Consider the following 21,370-nt stretch of genomic DNA (forward strand, 5'->3'; position numbering starts at 1 on the left):
CATTTGGCCCAGTTGATCCTGATGGAAGATGCTGTCGAGTACACGCCTGGTACTCACGCATCCTCCCCTGGTCAGCAACAGCGAGTATAACGTCGTCGGCATAGGCAGAGAGGACCACTCCTGTGCCCACCCCGACAACCTCCTCCGCAAGAGGCACAGGAAAGGCTCCACGCACAGGGAATACAGCTGGCTGGAAAAGGGGCAGCCTTGACACACTCCTCTCCCGAAGCGAAGGGGCGCCGTCAGGAACCAGTTAACTTTAACCAGACACTCTGCAGCGGTGTACAAACGTCGGATGCGGGCGACGAACTGTATCCAGAACCAGAATGCCCGCAGAGTCCCGAGCAGGTACTCGTGATCGAAACTGTCGAACGCCTTCTCCTGGTCGAGAGACAGGAAGGCGCTCGGTAGACCAGCCCCTCGACAGAAATGGATCAGACCCCGGACCAGGTGGATGTTGTTGTGTATCCTCCGGCCTGGGACCGTGTAGGACTAGTCCGGGTGAATCATGTGGGCCAGCACGGAAGCCAGGCGAGAAGACAACACCCTGGCGAAGATTTTGTAGTCCGTGCTGAGGAGGGAGACCGAACGATGACCACCCTGCGCCAAGAAAGGGGCAGCTCTCCGGCATTTAGACACTCCCCCAGGACCTGTACGTAGTCGCTCCCCAGGATGTCCCAGAACACCCTGAAGAACTCCGCAGTCAGCCCGTCCAGCCCCGGGGATTTGCCCCTCATGAGCCAGTCGAGGGCACCGGTCAGCTCCTCTAAAGTGACGGGAGTGTTGAGCCTTCCGGTGTCCTCCAGGCTGAGCTGCGGCAGGTCCTCCCACAGAACTCTGCGAGCATCATCGCTGGACGGATGCGGAGAGAACAGGGCCGTGTAATAGGTTCGGACATGGGCCCTGATACCCTCCGGATCCAAGACGAGGGACCCGTCGTCGGCCAGCAGCACAAGGAGCTGCTGACGGGTGCCATGCCTTTTTTCCAGCGAGTAGAAGAAGGGTGGGCCGCGGTCCAGGTCCTGGAGGAGCTGGATCCGCGACCTCACGTACGCGCCCCGAGCCCCGATGAGCTGCAGGTCCCGGAGCGCGGCCTTCTTCTCTTCATACACCCTATGCAGGGCCGGGTCCGCGTCGGGCTGACCGAGGCATGACTTCAGGTCGAGCAGCTCCCAACTCCCCGATCCTGGATTTCCACCTCTGTCAATCCCCTCGCGTACTCCTGACAGAAGATGTGGACGTGAGCCTTGCCCATGTCCCACCATAGCCTCAGGGAGGGGAAGCTTCCCCGCTTCCTTCTCCAGCCGGCCCAGAAACGACGAAACGAGTCCTGGAACCGCTCATCCTCCAGCAGCAGGTTGTTAAAGTGCCAGTACATGGAGCCGAGCCTTGCGCCAAACGGAAGGAGTTCTGCCCACACCAGGTGATGGTCCGTGCACGACTCCTGCCGCGTGGAGGCCTTCGGAAAACAGGAGCCGTACGCCCATGAAACGTACAGGCGGTCGATTCTGGATGCTCTGACCCCAGGCCTCATGAAGTCGAAGGCGATGGAGTCAGATGGAGATTCCGCCAGACGTCCACCAGGTCGAAGGACTTGACCAAGTCCCCCAACCTCCTCCCCGACGCCCAACCTGTGCGGGCACCGCCGTGATCCTTGTCCTCGAGGACGACGCACTGGTTCTTGTCGATGGAAGCAAGATGAGCGGACACTTCTTCGAAGAAGCTCGCTTGCCTCGGCCCGGACAGGGGAGCGTAGACGTTCACCAAGTGAAGCACCGCGCCCAGCACCCGAACCGTCATGTGAAGCAAACAGCCTGGCACTGGCTCCCTGACCCCCAAGATCTCCAGCTGAAAATGCGGGGCCAACAAGATAGCCACCCTACCAGATCTGCGGGTGAGGTGACTCATGTAGAACTCCCCCCCCACCCTCGCCACTCCAGGAGCCAGATGGCTCCATCTCCCGGGGTAGTGTAGGTTTCTTGCAGGAAGCACACCGCATACCTCACATCCTGAAGAACCGAGAGAGTCTGGAATCTGCGCTGTGACTCCCTGCTGCTGTTGATGTTGAGGCTGGCTATAGTTATCTCCATGTCAGAAGCATTGTGCAACCACCACCAGTACAGTTAAAAAAGAACTATATACATATTTTCTGGGAGGACGAGAGAGGGGCACAGAAGTCCCTCACCCTCACCAGGAGTGCTCCCAGGAAATTCCTGACATGCTTTCGCTCGTTTGCGTCAAGCCCGGGCGCCTGGCGCGCAGCGTGGGCCGACCAGTAAACTCTTTCAAAGGAGCTCCAGCGGTCGAGCGCCAGTTGGGCTCTATCCCAGCGACTCCGAGTTTCCTCAACAAACTCCCGGAGTTCCTCGAGGGGGATTAGGGGGAGATCGGTGGGGGGCACCTGGGACTCGAAAATGTCGCTGGAGACGGACTCCGCGTCGTCCCCCGTGTCCGCCACCGGTCCCAAACCCTCCTCCGGGAGGTCGCCCTCGGTCACGACCCCTCCCCCACCGAGAGGCACCACCAACTGGCCTCAAACCTCCAGTGACCCCACCCCCAGGGTCACCCGCAGTACCATCCTCGGCGCACCCCTTACCGGAACGCCCCGAGTTCGGGCCGTCGGGCAGCAGAAGCTCGGGGCCCCGCTCCTCTTCCGACACCGGGACACTCAACTCCTCAGGGAAAAGGTCCTCCCCCCAGGGCCAAGGCCCCCAGAAAAACAGTCTGGGAGTGAGGAGCGAGGATAAGACCTTCCTCCCCTCCACCGCTCGACGACCCAGTAGAGAATTCACCGTCGTCGCCTGCACCACGGCCCGTGCAGTTATTACAGCTCTCCCCAGGGGCCGGAGGAGTTGAGGCAGCAGGAGGCCCTGCTGTAGCCCCTGGGAGGTTCGGGGGTCAGGGTTCCCGCGCCGGGGCGACGCTGGCACGGCCGCAAGGGCGTTGTCGTGCCAGGGCGGGGCGGGTTGTAGGCTAGGTGGAGGGGAAGGTGAAGGGGATGGGGTTAGGGTGGTGTCTCCGTGGGCAGGCCTGACGCGTTGCGTCTTCCTGGGCGCCTTCCGTCCGATCGGACGCTCACCCCCCTTCCTGCCAGAGGCTGAGGCATTGGGAGCCTCCGGCTTAGACCCCGGTGCCGGGGCTTTTGGTGTTGACTTCGGGAGGAGTGGGTGCGGCAGCGCCACCCCCAGCCGTTGGTGTGGGCTGGGCAGCCTTCTGGGTGGGGCAGTTTTTTCTAATATGCCCCACCTCGCGGCACAGGTGGCACCGTCCACCGTCCAGAAGACGCGGTAGGCTGCGCCCTCGTGGAGGATGGTGAACGAGCCCTCCATGACTTCCTCCCGGGCCAGGCAAATGAACACCTGGCGTCGGAAGGAGTAGATGTGCCAGAGGACAGGGTCCTTAAGACCGAGCAGGAGTAGTTGGACATCTGACCGGATCTCCCCCAAGGTGGTGAGGTGGGGAAGAAGAAGCTCACTGGCAATGAAGGGCAGGACTTTGGAGATCACGACCCTCTGGGCCATGACCTCCAAAGGGTCGATGGACAGATGTGTCCCGCCCACAGTGAGCCTCCTCTCCAGGGCCAGGTGAACCGCCTGCTCGGTCTTAAGGAAGAAAACGGCCTTCCCGTACATCCGGGCCACAGCGACGATGGCCAGTGGGCCGACCACACTAGCCATGGTGTGTGTGTGTGTGTGTGTGTGTCTCACTCTCTCTCGCTCTGTGGGATAGTCCCCTTCCCCTCTGACACCTGCAAGGAGGAGAGTCCTTGCACACGTGCACACACTCTCACTGATCCAGCTCAAGGAAGGGGAAACACCCAAGTGATCCAATGATAAGCAGTGCCCTTCACATCAAAGGGCAATGCTGTGTAACACTGTTGTTTATTTCTGTCAGTCACAAGTCACTGATTAGAGTTGATTAACACCCTCAATTAGAGAACTCATTCTATGAACTCCATCTGGCTGACCACATTGCAATTACCATTAACCAATATTCAGCCAACTGTGGTCCAGAAAAACAGAGGTACTGAATACCCTGCAAATGTATATGGAGTCTTTAACTTAAGGCCGCAAGGGGTCATAAGCTACTTACTGAAGAGTAAATGGAATGAATTCTATTGTAATGGACACTGTCAACTGGATATTGAAGATTGACTCATTTTATTTCAGAGCTATTAGAATTTTGGTCTTATCACATCTCAGCATTTTGCACATCATCAATTACTTGAGTTACAGTAGCTGTGTTAATATATATACCTCTTTAGCAGTAATCTCCATGTCCAAGCAAAATGTGTGTCAGTCTTTTTTAGAAAAGCTTTTGTTGCTAACTTATGCCTATTGTCCAGTGCCTATTAGTATACCCTTGTGTCAAGAAAATTAATGTTTTCCGTGTGTGTGTGTGTGTGTGTGTGTATATATATCTTTGCATTCAATGGAACAATGATTATGATTGAAAATATTGATGAAGTCTTCCAATTCTACTTTTGTGATAATCGAATTCCCCATAGAACAACAGAATACAGAAGAACAGAATCAACACAAGTACCTAATGTATGTCATTACATGATTGAATTAGCAATGAAGGAGTTAGTGAGAATGAAGAAGAGATGCTGAAAATCAAAAAGTAGTCCTTGAGAAAATCTCAAGAGAAGCCCTTGAAAAAAAATCCTGGTTGTGATCCATACTCTCAACACCAGAAGTGTATGAGTTTGAGACAGGTCAGGTTCCTATTTTCAATCTTTTTGGTTATTTAACTTCAAACTTGAACTAATCCCTGCTCTTTATGGATGTCTGCCTATGCTTTCAAGCACTTCTCTCTAACTTTATGTGGTATTTCTCTTTATTAAAAGAAATTCTTGCTGATATTAATTATAAAATCACCTTCACCAATTTGAACTAATGTCTTCACCCACCCTGTGATGCACCACGAAGTGGTGTTGCACATTAACTTTGTTACTTCCTTTAGTATTTTAGTTACTTCTATAAGTTTGTCTCTGCCTGCTAAAGAGAACAGCTTTTCTAAACTGCTCTGAAAACTCAGGCCCCTGACAGCATAATTATTTCTTGCACTACTTCTAGGGCTTTGATACAAATCAAAGACTCAGTTTCCAGACTGAACTCTGCCATAGGGTGTGCAGCATGACAGGTCTGGGTTGGGCTTGTATTAACCCTGTCTTAAATCCAGTTGCATTTAATTGGTTAATATTTATCCACCATTAAGACCAGCACCAAGGCAACCAAATACAACAAATGAAGTTTAATTCTTAACTAAACAGTTGTTAGAATTGCACAATTTTGCTTATAAGTCCTGAAACTTATTCCTTAACAATTAATGCCTATGGAGGGTAAGAGAGGCCTGGAGTTTCCCATTTTGTGTGTGTGGGTGTGTGTGTGAGCGATGGGCAGATTTATAAGCATACCAGGCAAGCAGCAGTGCTATGTGCAGGATCAGACTGTTTCCAGTGGGAACAGATGATAACAAAATTTACTTACCAAACTGCACGAGCATGCATCATTAACATTATAACTGCCTATGACCATTGAAAAATTAACATTTTGTATTTACTGTAAAAAGGAAACAAATGGAGCGTCCATGCTTTGGGTATAAAAATTTTAATTGTTAACATTTTGCTCCACACATTTCCTCTTCACTGCAACTTCCATCAATTAAATAATTTGTTTTAAGATAGGCTGGACAGCAGAATCATGATATGACTGGAACAGGATTTGGTTGATGGCATGTGAAAAGTTTAGTGGGAACTTGTACTAGTTTCTTCCTGTTAACAAATGATATAGAAGATTTCTTGTATGTCTATCATACTGGTCTTGCAGCTCATTTCAAACTTAACCTACTGAGTTTTCCATTCGGCAGTGAATGTCCTTAAGGCATTCTTTTCACATTAAAGGCAAGCTGTGCTAGTATTTTGTGTGAATAATGCATATGTCCAATATGCTTAATTAATATGGACATTCATTTCCCTTATCTTCAACACATAGAAAAACAAATTCTAGTTTGCAGTCCAAGATTCAGCCTTGGTATTCATTCTGTTTTACTGTTAATTAGAAGGTCAACATAGCCAATTTCAGCATATACGTGATTCTTATTTCATCTTACCCAGGACCAGTACAATTAAGGGGACAGATATTGGTTTCTGCACATTGTATTGGGTTGCCTGATGGTTAAGGAGAGGAACATGGAATGGGAGAGGACGGATCCAGTTCTCATCATCCACATCGGTAACAACTACATTGATAAGATTAAAGAGCAGACCCTGCTGAAAATATTTAAATCATGAGCCGCTAAATTAAAGAGCAGAACCTCATAGAGAATAATCTCAGGATTATGATCTGAGCCACAGGCAAACTGGCATAGAGCAAGTAAAGTCTTAGGTGTTCAATGGGTGGTTCAAAGAGTTGGTGTGGGAGCGATGTGTTTCACTTCATAGGCATCTGTACTCTGGTAGAAGGGAGTTCTTTCTGTGGGATGGCCTCACTTGAATCGCGCTGGGCCTGTGTCTTGGGGAATTGACTAACTAGGGCTATAGACAGGGGTTTAAATTAAATAGTAAAGGCATGGAGAGGTTTAAGAGAGAGGAAATGAAGGCTTACAAAGCAAACATATACTGGCATTGCTGTGCAGCTATTTCGATAATCACTGTGTGGAACAGATAGGGACAAAGTATACAGAAATAGGGAAATAGAGAAAAAACAGCAATTAGAGTCAAAGGAGGAAAAATGGTAAAAAGACATAATTAGTAGTACTTAAATGCATGTAGTATATGAAGTAAAATAATGAAGTTAATGACAAATTAAAATCAATAGGTTATGATCTATGGAACTAAGTATTCAGTAATATAACATTTTGAAAGGGCAGTTGGATGGAAAGGTGGTGGGGTAGTTTAATTAGTACACCATGGAATACATATAGGAGCAAAAAATAATCTTGGATTGGAAAACGTAGAATCCATGTCGGTGGAAATAAGAAATAACAAGGGGAGGAAGATGCTGATGGGAGTAGTATGCAGGCCTTGAAAAGCAGCTGTTCTGGAGGATAGAGAATACATCAGGAGATAATGGTGACAAGTGCAAAAGACAGTTCATTAATCATGGTTGGTTTTAATCGTTGTGGAGGTTGGGAAAATCAAATTGGCACGATGGCATAGATTGTATTCAGGACAGTTTCCTAAAATAATATGTTGTGGATCCAGTCAAAAACCTAACCACTTTGGATCTTGTAATGTGTAACAAAACAGATTCAATATATGATTTCAGAGTAATAGGTCTTGTTGGAAGTGACTGTAACATGATAGAATTTAACATTCAGTTTGAGTTTGAGAAAGTTGGCTCAGAAACAACAGTTCAGTATCACAAATAATAGCAATTACAAAGGATGAAGCCAGTGGTGGCTGGACTGCACTGAGGAGCAATGGCAAATGTTTCAGAAAATAGATCATAACTTACCACAAACACGTAGCCCAGTGAGGAAGAAGGACTCCAGGCATGGCATAAATCAGCAACGGTTAACCAAGGAAGTTAAGGATCATATCAAATCAAAAGAAAAAAACATATGTGCAGCAAATGTTACTTGGAAGCCATTGGGAAAGTTTTAAAAACTAGCAAAAGCTTACTGAAAAGAAGAAAGAGAGGATAAATGAGGGTAAGTATCAAAGTATCAAAATTGATAGCAAGAGCTTCTATAAATATTCAAAAAGCAAGAGAAAGGCCAAGTGAATATAGAGCTCCATAGAGAATGGGGCTGGGGAAATAATAATGGGAAACCAGAAAAACACCGTTTGAATAAATACTTTAGATCATACTTCACAGTAGAAGACACGAATAACATCTAAAAGTTCCAAGACAATCAAGAGGCAAAAGGGAGAGGAAATAAACACAGTAATTATTAATAGAGAAAAATATATTAGATCAACTAATGGGACTGAAGGCCAATAATCCTCTGCACTAAATGGGTTTGAAATCATAGAATGCCTATAATGTACAACCAGGCTATTCAATCCATCTAATCCACACCAACCCTCAAAAGACCATCCCACCTACACACACACACCCCTACCCTATCTTTGTTAACCTGCATTTCCCATGGCTAGCCCACCTGATCTGCACATCCCTAGATACTATGGGCAATTTAGCATAGCGAATCCACCTAAAATGCTCATCTTTGAACTGTGCTGAAAATGTGTTGCTGGTTAAAGCACAGCAGGTCAGGCAGCATCCAAGGAACAGGAAATTCGACGTTTCGGGCCAGAGCCCTTCATCAGGAATGAGGAGAGGGTGCCAGGCAGGCTAAGATAAAAGGTAGGGAGGAGGGACTTGGGGGAGGGGCGATGGAGATGTGATAGGTGGAAGGAGGTCAAGGTGAGGGTGATAGGCCGGAGTGGGGGTGGGGACGGAGAGGTCAGGAAGAAGATTGCAGGTTAGGAGGGCGGTGCTGAGTTCAAGGGAATCGACTGAGACAAGGTGGGGGGAGGGGAAATGAGGAAACTGGAGAAATCTGAGTTCATCCCTTGTGGTTGGAGGGTTCCCAGGCGGAAGATGAGGCGCTCTTCCTCCAACCGTCGTGTTGTTATGTTCTGGCGATGGAGGAGTCCAAGGACCTGCATGTCTTCGGTGGAGTGGGAGGGAGAGTTAAAGTGTTGAGCCACGGGGTGGTTGGGTTGGTTGGTCCGGGCGTCCCAGAGGTGTTCCCTGAAGCGTTCCGCAAGTAGGCGGCCTGTCTCCCCAATATAGAGGAGGCTACATCGGGTGCAGCGGATGCAATAGATGATGTGTGTGGAGGTGCAGGTGAATTTCTGGCGGATATGGAAGGATCCCTTGGGGCCTTGGAGAGAGGTAAGGGAGGAGGTGTGGGCGCAAGTTTTGCATTTCCTGCGGTTGCAGGGGAAGGTGCCGGGAGGGGAGGTTGGGTTGGTGGGGGGTGTGGACCTGACGAGGGAGTCACGAAGGGAGTGGTCTTTGCGGAACGCTGATAGGGGAGGGGAGGGAAATATATCCCTGGTGGTGGGGTCTGTTTGGAGTTGGCGGAAATGACGGCGGATGATACGCTGCATACGGAGGTTGGTGGGGTGGTTGGTGAGAACCAGTGGGGTTCTGTCTTGGTGGTGGTTGGAGGGGCGGGAAGTGGAGGTGATGCGGGGAGGGCATCGTCGATCACGTCTGGGGGGGAATCTGCGGTGCTTGAAGAAGGAGGCCATCTGAGCTGTATGATATTGGAACTGGTCCTCCTGGGAGCAGATGCGGCGGAGACGAAGGAATTGGGAATATGGGATGGAGTTTTTACAGGGGGCAGGGTGGGAGGAGGTGTAGTCCAGGTAGCTGTGGGAGTCAGTCGGTTTATAGTAGATGTCTGTGTCGAGTCGGTCGCCCGAGATAGAAGTGGAAAGGTCTAGGAAGGGGAGGGAGGAGTCTGAGACAGTCCAGGTGAATTTGAGGTCGGGATGGAAGGTATTGGTAAAGTTGATGAACTCCCATCCACCGCCTCCAACCTCATAATCCCACAACCCCGCACCCCCGATCCCTGGCATTGTGTGACAGCAATGCTAACCACTGAGCCACCATGCTAGATTGCATTTGGGGTATTAAAGGAAGTAGCTACAGAGATAATGGATGCAGTGGTAATAATCTACCAATAATCCTTACTTTCCAAGAAGTCCCTTAGGATTCAACAACTGTGAATACAACAACCTTATTCAGTAAGGAAAGGAGATTTTTTTGACAAAACCTAATTATGGACCAATTAGCTTGAACATCTGTCATTTGAAATTTTTTAGAATCCATTATAAAGGATGTAATAATATAGCATTTAGAAGTAACTTATCTAACCAAACAGAGTCGGTGTGGCTTCATGGAAGGGAAATCATACCCGACTAATTTCTGATGTACATTTGGGGAGATAACAATAGGATGGATATAGGGAAGCAATAGATATCATATATTTGGATTTCCAAAATAGTTTCATTATGGTCCCATGTATTAAGCTATTTAATAAGATGAGACAATTATGTTGCAGGTCATATATTAGCATAGATAGAAGATTGGCTAACTCACAGAAGACAGACAGCTGGGATAATGAAAGTATTATCAGGATGGCAGCTGTGATGAATAATGACTTTTTTAGATGAGAAAACTGAATGCATTATCATTAGTTTTTTAAATGACAAAGAAATAAATGGGAAGGCAAGTGGTGAGGACACACAGGAGTCTACAGAGGGATATAGACAGGTAAAGTGAATGGGCAAAAACATGGCAATTAGAATATGGAAATTCTGAAGTTATGAACTTTGGCAGGAAGAATAGAGCCAAATATTATTTAAATGAAGAAAGACTACAGAAAACTACAGCAGAGAGAGGAATGGGGGTCCTAGTGCATGAATCAAAAACTAGTGTACAATTCAGGAGGTAATAAGGAAGGCAAATGGAATGTTGCCTTTTATTTCAGGATGAAAAATGGAAAGGGAAGTCTTATTAAAACTGAATAGGCCAATAATTGGAATACATCTAAAATACTGTAAACAGTTCTAGTCCCCTTAACCAAGGAAATATTGGCATTAGATGCAGTGCAGAAAATCTCAGAATAATGGATCCTCCATTTAAACAGAGATGAGGAGGAATTTCTTGTCTGAGTGTAGAGTGTGAGGCATTCTTTACTGTAATAGCTGTGTATTTAAGAAAATTCAAAGATGTGTTAAACAGATTGATTCTCTTACTGATTAACAATGGTTATGAGGAAAAGGCAGAAACATGGAGTTGAGGATTATCAGATCAGCCATGTTGCCATTGAATAGCAGAGCAGACTCAATGGGCTGAATGGCCAATTCTACTCTCATGTCATATGGTCTTATTGTCTAATTTTCATGATCACAGCTCTTTTCCAATATGTTTTACTCATAGTCAACATTTATAAAATGTAATTTCTCTGAAAAAGTAAATGCATTGCATTATTGAAAATCTGACCATGTATATAGGATATCTAAGGTAGTTGGTTCCACTGAACAATTTCAACAATTAATCATTTTATCACTGAGTTTGTATAGAATATTAATGTATCCCTTCCTTTTTCAGTTGCAAAATCATCAATGTTTGCTCAGACTACAAATTATCTGAGAACAAGTGTGCAGATAAATCAAATTATGTTACTTCATTTAACTTTACACTACAGCAGGAGTTCCTGGATATCAAGCGTTGGGAATATGTGTTGTTCTTTCTCTTCCTGAAGCCAGTTTTTTCTAGAGGCCAATTGCAGTACTCCAATGCTGCTGCGCTATCTGAAATTAGTCAATCCAGAGAGACCTGAGAGTTTTATGAGCTCTACACTCTCTCAATCCTTCAGCGAAACTAACTTTAATTTTTTTGCAATTCAGCGAAGGTAAAATTGCTCAAAAGAGAAATATATTCACATAGCTTTTCATTTAGCACCTGGTAGGACAAACACAAGCATAGGAGAAAGTGAGGACTGCAGATGCTGGAGATCAGAGCTGAAAATGTGTTGCTGGAAAAGCGCAGCAGGTCAGGCAGCATCCAAGGAGCAGGAGAGTCGACATTTCGGGCATGAGCCCTTCTTAGACCTGCTGCACTTTTCCAACAACACATTTTCAACAAACACAAGCATACCAAATTTCATACAATCACAGTAATTTATACCACAGGACAAATCAGTACTGATTATTTAACAAGTCAACTCTAATTGGCCAAGGAATTGCTATGGAAAAAGAAATTAGCAACAGTCAGCTCCACAGCTCCTGGTTAGTTGACAAAATGTCAAAGGGCTTTTCTAGACCACCGGTTCCTGTATGCGAATATAGTCATGTTATGAACTTCAATGATTATCTTAAATTGTGTGTCAGTATACCTGTTCTTGTGCTCTGGATTATTCAGCAAGTGATTCAAAATGATGGAATAATAAGCGTGGGCTAGCTGACTACAGTCTGCATTCTGCCCAATATGAATAACCATATGAGCATGCTGTTTCATTTCACCAACCAATCACTGCAATTTATGAACTATATGCCTTGGTCACGTTGGTTCAGAGGTTCACTGATGACAATGCTCAATTATACGTTGACAGAATTTCATTTGGCTAACACCAGCATTCTGTTAGGCAAAAATACTATTTAGGAGAAAGTGAGGACTGAAAATACTGGAGACAAGAGTCGAGAGTGTGGTGCTAGAAAAGTACAGCTGGTCAGGCAGCATCCGAGGAGCAGGAAAATTGATGTTTGGGGTATAAGTCCTTCATCAGGAATACTATTTATCCAGCCACAACATAGCATTAGTGTGAAAAGACTCAAGCCTTCCTGTAGCTCAAATTTTTGAAATACTTAGCCTTACCATGGTAATTTGAGGTACAGCGGACACTTCAAAGTGGCACACACAGTGAAAAACAAACAGCTCACATTGTGTCATCAAATGCAACTACGCCCAGCCAATAATGCCCAGATCATGAGTGGAAGAAAAAGTGCTCGATAGCCTTGCTCCCACAGATTAGTTTTGCTGCAGAGTACAAACAGTACTTAATCGCTTCATGCTTGCAAAATCCAAAATAAGTGTCCACTGTTAAATTTTATTCTGTGATTGGGCACACTTTGTTGAATAATATTGAGTGTGCTCATAGCTGTACTAGCAACCAAATTGAGATAATCAGGTGAGTTTGTAACTTGTCTTATTTACATTTGTTAGTAATGACCTATATTCCAATGCGCAAATCCAGTCTCTGCAAACAAAAGGAATATGCTGACTTTGTTACCCCTTTGTTTTATTATGACAATGCCTCAATTAATAAGGGCTGACTTCCCATACAATTGCAGCATTGCTTTCTCCTATGGTATAAATAGTTATGACAGTTTGGAATTTGGCATTCTTGTATTTGTCCTGATCAGTACAAGATGAAAAGCTTCAGCAACATGTATTTCTTTTCAACATCATTCAAGTTGTATATCACCACACACAATGTAAAAGTATTTGGAATTGAAGTACATTACTTCTTCAGAATAGAGACTAACAAGGTGATTTTAGACCAATCAGGTTTGCTTATTTGAAAGTCTGGATTTAGCTCACAATTTTGGTGACATTTGCCGTTGTACATATTTTAAACTTGCCTGAAAGTACTAAATTAGAAACTTGCAAATTTAGCACTCAAGTGGTGATTAAATGAAAATCACAAAGAGAGTCCTCCTTCCATGCTGACACCCAGACTACATTGTTACTCGGAAAGTGTATCATGATTCAGGGATGGCATTACCTGAAATTGGGGAGTTGACTATTCATATATAACTTTAAGATCATTTATTTAAGTTTATTGAGAAACAACAGGCTAGATACAATACTTAAATGATTTGAGCAGGTGAAGTTTACAACCTGTGGTAGTTGAGGGCGGTTCACTGACACCAGAGGATGGACAGATGGTTTGCACAGTGTTTCAATGTTATTGAAGTTGAGAAATCAGTTTACTGCTCTCAAAGCAAAGCATTTGGGGACACTACCCTGGATCTTACACCACCTTTCCTGGTCTGTCTTCAATCTGAAGAAAGTAGTTTGTGACAAGCTCAACCTGAAAAAAGAGGGATGACCCCCTAATGAGTAATGTTAATCCATGTTAATTCTAATGGGTTATAGTTTACACCAAGCCAATCATCCATTTGAAACATTTTAAACAAATGAATATAGAATAAACCCCGAGACATCAGCACAGTAACCCTGCCCCTTGCTCACCTCTCAGTTTTCAGTCAGTTTATTTTAGCTATGATGAGGAAGTACAGATATTGGACTTGGATGAACAAAGTTAAAAATCACACAACACCAGGTTATAGTTAAAAAGGTTTATTTTGAAGCACTAGCTTTTGGAGCACTGCTCCTTTGTCGACTAGCTAGCTACCAGTCAAAGGAGCAGCGCTTCGAAAGCTAGCACCTCCAAATAAACCTGTTGGAAAATAACCTGGTGTTGCATGATTTTTAAGTTTATATTAGACCCGTGTTATGGTGAGAAAATTGCTCTTGAGTTTGTGGAGTCCAAATAAGCAAAGGTTTTTCATCAAGCGTTAATAAGGGATGGCACGGTGGCACAGTGGTTAGCACTGCTGCCTCACAGCGCCAGAGACCCGGGTTCAATTCCCGCCTCAGGCGACTGACTGTGTGGAGTTTGCACGTTCTCCCCGTGTCTGCATGGGTTTCCTCCCACAGTCCAATTTAGGTGAATTGCTAAATTGCCCATAGTGTTAGGTAAGGGGTAAAATGTAGGGGTAGGGGTATGGGTGGGTTGCGATTCGGTGGGTTGGTGTGGACTTGTTGGGCCGAAGGGCCTGTTTCCACACTGTTAAGTAATCTAATCTAAAAAAAAAGGAACAGGTCTCTTCAATCTGAGAGCTTGGCTTCACAAAATGTGAAGCTCACATTTATAGGTCTCAAGTTTAACTCCCCATTAGATGGTTTTATAATTTCCAGATGCATTAGCCATCTGGCATTCTGTTCTGCATGTAGCAAACATATACTATAAAATTTACCACATGTAATCTAATATCACTTCCCCTTATTTTGCTCCAATATCCAGGATCATCTCCTGGCTCTTCCTAAATAGTTTCATATTTAATAGCTAACACCAGGCACCAATCTGGATTGACAATGCGAAAGCCTAATCCAAGTGACACGGACGCTTTCAGGGACTGTTTATGTATATTTCTAGAAGGAAAGAAACTATTTCAATTTCTTACAGTGGGCTGTTTTTTAGTTGTGACTCATTTGGTAAAATAGCAATCCTGTGTAATAAAAGAAATAAAAAATGGAAATATAGCTAAGAGTTATGTAAATATTTTTAGTGCAACTTAAAAATAGTTTGTTAGTTAAAAATGCAGCTTATTAAGTGAAGTAAAAGTATAGACTCAATTAGGTTCTTCTTAAATGGAGTTCTATTTTATCTTTAATCATGTAAAGTAGAAATGTGCAAGTTTTCACATCAGGGAAAGAAAATGTATAGAAGTAGTAGACTGTCATGAGTCATAAAGGATTCATAGAGGTTTAATCAGCTTAAAATTCTGAACTTAAAACTGTGACATGTTTGATATCCTAATACCAGCGTGGTTGTAAATACTAGTTAAGAAAATATTGGCCTTTAGTGTTTAAGTGGGCCTCATCTTCACTGTAATACACTCATCTCTGAGTCAGAAGACTGAGTCTTTAAACCCCACTCAGAGGCTTAAGTGTATAATCTAAGTTAACATTTAAAAAAGGCAAAGGACTCTGGGATTTGTTTGGGCCAAACGATGACAACAGGTTGTAAATGTACTAATAATAACACATCTTGAGTCAAAGTCATTACGGCACAGAAAGTGACCATTCAACCCGTCAGTCTGTCCTGAATTTCCAAAGTACAATTCAATAAACTGCTTTCCCCCAATCTATTCCTGTAGAGATGTAAATTTATTTCATTCAAATACTCATCTGTTTGAAGTCATTCAATATGCACACATTTAACACTCATGAACATGAGTCCCAAGTCATGACCAAGGTGTTCCTCTCAATCCTGCCTGCATCTATTGCCCAGAACCTTAAATATGTGCTCTATATTCTATGTATCATCAGCTAATGACAACAACTTTTCTTCATCTGCTTCTAAACTCCATTCATACTCTTTTGTTTCCTGGACAACAATGCAGAGAGGATGTGCCCAACAACTGAGAGTCCAGAACCAGGGGTCACCATCTAATTTGCAGGGTAGGCCACTTTGGAATGAGAAATTTTGTTATCTAGAGAATGGTGACTGTGTGGTATCTTCTGCCACAGACAGCAGATGAGATAAAAAAAAACACTTAATGTTTTAAATAAGGCATTAGATATAGTTCTTTGGTCTAAAGGGAACAAAGGTCTAAAGGTAAAAGCACAAACACATTACAGGGTCAGGTGGTCAGCCATGATCATATTGAATGGCAGAATACCCTTGAAGGAATGAATGGCCTACTCCTGCTCCTATTTTCTATGTTGTTAATAACATCAGCTTCTCTAACTTAATCATCCAGTAAAATCCCACAGTCTAAGAACCAACCTGGTAAATTGCCCCTGAAGTACATTCACATCTCAAGGTTCCTTCTGAAAGTGCGATGAACAGAATTAGAGGCAATACTCTAAGCTGGGGCCCAACCAAGATTTCATACAAGTTCAGCAAAGCCTACTGCCTTTATTGACAATACCTCTGTTTATGAAGCCAATGATCCCACAAATGTCAATATTTCTGATGGTGGAAACAGTACAAAATGTACTGCAGCTGAGTGTTTCAATATCCATCACTGAGACTGTTCAGTAGCATCACTACAGACTGAGCTGGCTGAATCCTGAAGGAGTCAAGAGTGTGATGCTGGAAAAGCACAGCAGGTCAGGCAGCACCTGAGGAGCAGGAAAATCAGTGTTTCGGGCAAAAGCCCATCATCAGGGCCTTCGCCCAAAATGTCGATTTTCCTGCTCCTCGGATGTTGCCTCCTGCTGTGCTTTTCCAGCACCACACTCTTGACTCTAATCTCCAGCATTTGCAGTACTCACTTTCACCTAGTTGATTGAATCCTGAAGGACACAGCTGTTACACGGGATGTGCGGCAAGTGGTGAGAGAACCAACAAGGGAGAAAAATCTATTGACCTCATGCACACTAATCTGCTTATCATAGACAAGGCCACTCATGACAGTATCAGTTAGAGTGGCCACCACAGTACTTGTGGAGACAAAATTCCCATCTCACATTAACGATACCCTCCATCATTGTGGCACTATCACTGCACTAAATAGGACTGGTTTCGAACCGACCAAACAACTCAAAACTGCACATTCACAAGACGCTGTGGGCCATCAGCAGCTGCAGAATTGTATTCAAATAAAATCTGTTTATTGTGGTCCATCATATTGCCCCAGTTTACCATTACCTTCAAACCGTGGATCAACACTGGTTCAATGAAGAGTTCAGGAGGGCATGCCAGTAGCAGCACCAAGCTAATCAAAAATTGTGTCAATTTAGTGAACCTATTCCAACACAAGACTACTTGCTTGTCAAACAGTACAAGCAGCAGGCAACAGTGAGAGCTGAGCATTTCCACAACCAATGCATCAGATCTAAACTCTCCAGTCCTGCCACTCCAGTCATGGATGGCAGTGGGCAGTTAAATAAGTAGCAGGAGGAGGATGCTCCTCAAATATCCTCAACAATGGACCAGCCCACCTCATCAATGCATAAGACAAAGCTGGAGTATTTACATATATGTTTATCCAGAGGTGGTGTCTGGATGATGTATCTGAGTCCTCTAATGTAATCCCCAAAATCACAGATGCCAATCTTCAGCCAAATTGATTCAACCCACATGATATAAAGAAGCAGCTGTATGTGGAAAAGGCTTTGGGCCCTCACAACATTCCAACAACAGTAATGAAGACTTGTGTTCCATTAAAAGTTACTCCCGAGCCAAACTGTTTCAATGCACTAAGGCAGTATCTGAGTATGACATCGAGCAGCCTTCAAGAAAACTAAAGTTCAAGGGATCAGATTAAAAACTCTGTGAGTAGTAGTGGCACCTAGCATGAAGTATGATGGATGTGGTTGTTGCAGGTCAATCATCTCAGTCCTAGAACATCTCTCAAGATCTCGTAAGGGTATTGACCTAACCATTTCTGGCCACTTCATCAATGATCTTTCCTCCATCATAAGATCAGAATTGAGAATGTTCACTGGTTGCACAATGTTCAGCATCATACACAACACCTCAGATTCTGAAGTCCTCCATGTCCATGTGCAGTAAGACCTAGACATTGTCCAGTACATAAAAGGCAGGACAATTCCAACCCAACCAGTTATCACCATGTCAGTCCACTATTGATCATCATTAAAGAAATGGAAGGTGGCATCAATAGTGTTATCAAACAATACCTGCTCAGTGATGTCCAGTTTGGATTCCATCAGGGCCACTCAGCTCCTGACATCATTGCAGCCTTGATTCAAACATGGACAAAAGAGCTGAATTCCAGAGGTGAGGTCTGAGTGACAGCCCAAGGCTCCATTCGGCCGAATGTGGCATCCAGGTGCTCTAGCAAAACTCGAATCAATGGGTATCCTCTCCGGTGGTTAGATCATATCTGACACATACAAAGGTGGTTTTGGTTTTTAGAGGTCTGTCATCTCAGTTCCAGGACATCTCGGTAGGAGTTCCTTCCACAGGGTAGTGTCTTCAGCTGCTTCATCATAAGGTCCAAAGTGGGAATGTTTGCCGATGATTGCAATATGTTCAGTACCATTCACAACTCCTCAGATACTGAGTAGTCCATGTTCAAACGCAGCAAGATCTGGACAGTATCCAAGCTTGGGCTGACAGACGGCACACAATATTTGCATTGCACAAATTCCAGGCTAGGACCATCACTAATAAGAGACAATCCAACCACCACCCCTTAACATTTAGTGGTGGTACCATCTCTGAATTCCCCACAATCAACATCCTGGGGGTTATCATTGATCAGAAACTCAACTGGACTCTCCACATAAATGCAACGGCTACAGGAGCAGGTCAGATGTTAGGAATACTGTGGTGAGTAACTCACTTCCTGACTCCCCAAATCCTGTCCACCATCTACAAGTTTCCCTCCAAGCTAAACACGGTCCTGACTTCGAACTACTGTATACTACTGTTTCTTCATCGTCATTGTATCAGAATCCTGGAAATTTTTGTCTTGAACAAAGGTGTCACATTTGCCAATCTCCAGTCCTCTAGCACCTTTCCCATACCTACAGAGCATTATGGCAAAACCTATACAATATTCATTTCCTCTTCCATTATCATTTTGGGCTACAAGCCATTCAGGCATTGAGACATATCCATTCCAAACATAGTCAGCCTTTCAACTGCATCCATCCTATAATTTTCATCTCATTGATTATTTCTACCATCTCAAATTATACTGACTTTTTGTTACATCCTCTTCCTCAGTAAATACTGATACAAAGTACTCATTAGGTAAGATATCCTTACTCTGCATCCTCAAATCATGTTTCACCCTCTATCTCCCAAATAGGATATTTTACTAGCCACTTGTTATTTACTAACTGACAAACAATCGATATGTTGACTGCCACTCTTCCTGATACTGTTTCTATCCAATCATACTCCGCTTATCAATTCCACTCTCAAATTATTGTATTCAGCATGGTTCTCACTTAAAGGATTTGCTTCACCTGTATCACACACATTTGTTTTCGTTTCATCACATTTTCTATCTCCCTCTTCACCCAAGGGGCCTTGGTTTTGGTTGCTTTGCCTTTTGACCATGTTGAAATGCAGCCAGCCTTTACTTGAATATCACCCAGTTATCCAACATACAGTATCTTCTCCTGTCAGCCTTTCACAGGTCGTATTGAAGAAGTGGAGAGGTTAAAGAAAGACTTGCACAAACTCAGAGAGTGTGCAAAGAAGTGGCAGATGGAATACAATGTGGGAAAGTGAGAGGTCATGCACTTTGGTGGGGAAAGACTTCAGAAATCTGAAGAACAAAGAGAGTTGGTAGTCCTAGTTCAGGATTCTCTTGAGGTTAACATGTAGGTTCAGTTGGCAATTAGTTAACCAACAACTATGAGGAAGTAGGTGTGGGGGCGTGAACATGTGAATAGTGTAGGTGCATGAGTGGTGTGTGTATGGATGCGTGAATAGGCATGGGAGCATGAATGAGTGTGGCGACACAAATGGGTACGTGAATGGGTGTGGAGAGTGAATGGGGGTTGTGGTGGGCACACAAATGGCTGTGAGTGTGTGAATGGGTGTGGGTATGTGTGCCTGGGTGAGCAAATGTTTGAATGAATGGGCATGAATGCATATGTGAGAGAGAGAGTGTGTGTGTGTGAAGAGGCATAAAATGGTGTGGGTACATGAGGGACATGAATGCACGGCACTGTTACAGGATGGCTCAGTGCTGAAAGGAGAAAGTCAATTGGTTCTCACGAGATATGTTTAAGTTAACTACCGAGTTATTTCTCTACTGTACAGTTTGGAAAACTTTTAGTTCAGAATTCGAATTCACTCTTGTATATTTGCTTAAGTGAGAAAGTGTTATGTAAATGCTAAGGAGATCCAAACTAAATTCAATAAATTAATGTAAATAACACTAAGGAAAGTAATATCACCATAACTGCATTTTGTTTTGGACTGTTCACTGTGTAGTGATCATTGATCACAATCAGCAAAAAATCTTTTTGACATTCTTCACTGAGATCACCACTGCACAATCAATCTGCAGTATTTGGTCAAATGCAAGCTTCCTATTTCTACTGCAGTGTTCAATCCAATCACACATTCGCCAATCACAGTACATCCCAGTCAGTCTCCTAGCTATACATACCATTGTCACTCGCAGTTACTAAATTATTCAATTACCCCTGATCTCATCTACACAATCAACTATTCTTTTAATCCTACATCTATTCACCCATCAAACCACTGACTATCTCACTATCATAAAGGTTGTAACGTTAGGAAGAAAAAAATGAGGCATTCCAAATCTCATAGCTATATCAACATATCCGTTGGTAAATGTTTATGTATGATATTAGATAATAACTCAATGCAGTTAGCTATAATGATTTCCTATGATTTTAAAACAAAGTAATCTACAATTCTTGATCCATAAGTGACGAATGACTTCATGAGAAAAATACTGGTAAATTGCAGTCACTGTGGAACTGAAAAGGTGTTATTCAAAGTCATCTTTGAAAGTGGGAATATATAACTTTTGTTGAGCATGTACAAATAAACTCAGTGTGATGGACACTTTCTATCCCAGGAACTCTCAGAAAATTGACTGATCTGACAAAATTCTCCAATACTTTGCTGTAACATGAATTGAAACCTACTCTGTTTGATGTGACATGTTATGGGTCTTTGTTCCAGAACTGCAGCAATGAAAGGAATTCCTTTAGATTTTGTATGATCAGATGCATTTAATTTTGTTGTGAATTCCAACTGTTAAATTGACTTTCTCCAACATATGCTGGTAGATGTGTTATACACTTCATTTATTTATTTAATTTTTCCAGTATTTCAAGTTTTTAGTTTTATCTTCAAAACAAATGCAACTAACTAATGGACTAATTTCTCTTCCATTCCTTGTGGCCATAGGTCCACAGATTGCTTGTATCTTGATCAAGTATTATTTATTATTGATGATGTCAGTCTCAACAGTGATTGTTGACATGACTATGCAGTAAATTCACAAATTGCACAACTCTAATGCTGGCCTGTATTTCCTTCAACTTCGGCATCTCATTGGGAGTGCAAAATCAGTGTACTAGCATGTCCACACAATCAGGCATCCAAATATATGACAATAACTTACATACTCATAAAAACA

The sequence above is a fragment of the Hemiscyllium ocellatum genome, chromosome 9, assembly GCF_020745735.1.
Source record: "Hemiscyllium ocellatum isolate sHemOce1 chromosome 9, sHemOce1.pat.X.cur, whole genome shotgun sequence".
In the NCBI taxonomy this organism is placed as follows: Eukaryota; Metazoa; Chordata; class Chondrichthyes; order Orectolobiformes; family Hemiscylliidae; genus Hemiscyllium; species Hemiscyllium ocellatum.